General features: G+C 40.0%; 1 long non-coding RNA gene across 2 annotated transcripts; it reads left to right on the top strand.

The window, feature by feature from the left end:
• The first annotated feature begins 2,314 nt into the window (after positions 1 to 2,314).
• LOC311254016 lies at positions 2,315 to 2,904 on the top strand. 2 transcript variants are annotated; one of them, XR_014622139.1, is made up of 3 exons: positions 2,315 to 2,488; positions 2,567 to 2,631; positions 2,755 to 2,904. It is a non-coding gene; the product is annotated as an uncharacterized lncRNA (long non-coding RNA). The 2 variants fall into 2 exon arrangements; XR_014622140.1 differs by having other exon boundaries at positions 2,758 to 2,904.
• The last annotated feature ends 435 nt before the right edge of the window (positions 2,905 to 3,339 follow it).

Here is a 3,339-nt window from a genome sequence, read left to right on the forward strand (position 1 = left end):
CTGAGAAATACATAAAAACTGAGTGAAAAAATATGTCCAATTGCTCTTGTCACACACAACAGTCCTGAGACATTACTTTTCTGTTACCAATAACCTCAACAACTCATAAAAAAGTGTTTAAAGGAACTTAAAGGGCAGGATTTGTGAACAAATAAACATGCATTTTAAGTTTTTTAATGCTAATGGGTGATGAAGCATTCAAAATCAAAAAGAATGAGCCCACCCACATATCTTTCCATTGCCTTGAACAGGCTGTGTGCTGCATAATGTACTGCAATTCGTGGTCTGAATTTCCTGTGCAGTCCTGCGGACATGACGTCAGATGACGCTGAAGGCGCGTCCCCGACGGCTTTCGACTTGGATACGGGAAGATGATAAGCGCGGTGGACCCAAACTAGTGTTTGTGTGGTGTTGGGTCGTTTCCTGGCCGTAGCAGAGTCCATTACTACCCAAAGTCCACTAAAAAGTCATACTAAGAAGAAAACAAAAGGTTTTATCAGCTGCATGTCATGAGTCAAAACGGAATTACGACCAAAGCCGGGCTGGCACCCGAATAAACATCAGATACGCGATCAACTCATGGAGGCAGCTTCAACTTGAATTGGGACTGAAAACAGATGCTAACTTGGCTCATTTCCTAGTAGCCAGGTAAGAAAACATTACAGGTCATGTTAAGAGCTTGATTTGAAAATCATATGTAGTGGGGAGGTCCGACTATGTCGGAACCAACGTAGCTCACGCACACTTTTTCCGGTCGGGAGGTTATTTAGGGATAACGGTGATATTGGGAGGTGGGGACAAAAGTAATGCAGCTGTGATATTCAGTATATTTTCTTATTCCTCTAGTAGAAGGTGTCATCACAGCATTAAGCAGGTTACCGGCCTGGTGAAACCTGGATGAGCCTAAGGTACAGCATATGGTGTACTTTTATTGAAATATAGTGTTTGCTAAAATGTTTTAATGTAACCTAATATGTATTGTGTTTATTTTTATAGGACGTCATGTGTATTATTTTGACTGCCACTGTTTTTTTCCCCACACTAAGTTATTAAGAGCCCTGGGCTGTTTTGTTTAATTTGTCTTGGTTATTTCATTTGTTTTGTTTGTTTTTTTGTTTGACATTAACTTAGGTTGGGCAGGTGTTATATATTGTGCAAGTAATGTGCAGATCTAAACTGTAGCCTGGTGGACTTGAGAACATAGGCTCACTGTTATCTTAGTGAGGCCCTCTTGTGCGCTCATAGCTTCGTGGCAGGGTGTGGTAATATATATATATATATATATATATATATATATATACATACATATATACAGTATATATAGTGTGCTGTGTTTTGTGCGGTGATATCTTTTGCCCTGTGGGGTTTTAGTCTTTTTCTTTTGCCACATGTGAGTTGGGTCCTAAACAGAATAACAGCCTTTGAACTCATGCTATACCTGAGCTATATAAACTAATTGCATTAATGGTTAACTAAATGTCCAGCTTATTGTCTTAACTAGTCGAGATTTATTGTGCAATTTAGGTCTGCCACAAACTCCACTCACTGTCCAGCTTATTATCTTAATTAACAAGTGCCTGGTGGTGTCCTTGGCTACTGTGTATCTCTAGACTATTTTAATTAGAGTATATCAAATTGTGTTTTTATTTGGTGATTCATTGGAAATAAAATGTATTATATGTTTTGAGCCATCAGCCTCTCATCCCGTTTATTCTGGACTACCTGTGTTTAAGTGGTGGGCTAGGGAGTGAATCCATAACGGGTTAGTCCTTATAGCACTTTACCATTACTACACATATGAGATCACAGAGGACTCGGAGTGACCTAACGTGCAAAGTAGCGTTAGCTGCAAACATGTAACTTAGCCCACCGCTGTGTAACACTGAATAGTTACAGACTGCACATTTTCCACGGTCTTTTAGTCCGGGAGATGATGTTAGCAGCTGGCTGTAGCCACAGGCTAACGGTTTGTTTGTGTCTGTGTAGTGTAGTGTAGTAGGCTTGACATGATGCTATTCGCAGTTGTAGGCTACCAACGTCATTCCGGAGGCATGCGCGGAGGCAGTGGCGTCGCCTGGCCTGGGCATCCGGGGCTTTAGCCCCGAACGTTTTTTCTTAAGCCCCGGATAATTCAACTTCAGAAGAAATAATGATAACTGTACATTAACGAGCCACTAAAGAAGTTGTAGTTTTCCATTTTCAGGGCCAGTTCCCTTATATGATTGCTTTTTGATAACGTCTGCTATGATAAAATGAATCTGATGTTATATTCTATTTACAGATGACAGTACAGAGAAGGACGATAAAAGGAAGATAGGAGACCAAGAAGACAACAGTGAGGAAGTCCATAACACTGAGGTCAGTGATTTGGGGACCGCAGACACAGGACCAAGGGAAAGAAGGAAACAAGCAAGTCAATGGAGAGCAGCAAGTGATGGAGGGAAAGAGAGAAGAGAGAATCAGATGGAGAGTTAAAACCTACAGCATGGTAAGTTAGCCTCATCAGAAAATGGTGTGGGCCTGAAATCAGTTTGTTTATCTGTTTTTGTTTGTTTTGTTTTTTCAGAAGATGTGTGACAGAGAGAAACATGAGTCATGGAGGGAAACAGCAGCAGTCTGGAAAAGTGAAAGGTACAGTAACACTCAATGACATTTATCTGAAAATTGTCCAAGTGAAAAAAAGAATGTTTTTAAAATATTTCATTTAATATGTTCTGTTGTCATTCAGTATACATTTCTTTGTTTTTCTGGCAGCAGATTCAAAGGATGGAAGGAATGAGCAGATGGAGAAAAAAGAGCAGCAGAGACAGAGGTGCAACACAACACAGTAGGGGTGGAAGGAAAAATAAAATACCAAAAATTAAACTGACTCGTGTAATGTGCATTTTTTGGGGAAAATATGGCTCCTGATATAGTCTGTAGGCATCATCACTCGACTTTTTCACATGGTCTGGTGTTAAAAGAAAAAGCAAAGTAAAAATCGCAAATAAAAATGAGGGGGAATATGACTTGGCTTCAGTCAAAATATTTACAAAATATTTATTTTTTTGGCTTTATTTCCTGTGTTATCTATAAGTGCATCATCCTGTTTCTATCAATATAATATAATTTTATTTTGACACATTTTGAAGTACATGTTGGCAGTATTTGGCTGTAGACAAGACGCAATAAGGCTCAAGAAAGCATAGAGCTTTTTTCCCCAGGTAGGATCCCCTAGACTTCCCTATAAGGTTCTGGGCTCAGCCCCCAATGTTCTCAGTCCCAAGAAACGCCCCTGGGAGGTCTCGCAGTAAACAGTCACGTGAACAGCGAGAAAAGAAATGACAGTGTCACAGCATC

The sequence above is a fragment of the Pagrus pagrus genome (genome assembly GCF_965226575.1).
Source record: "Pagrus pagrus genome assembly, chromosome: 3".
NCBI lineage: Eukaryota > Metazoa > Chordata > Actinopteri > Spariformes > Sparidae > Pagrus > Pagrus pagrus.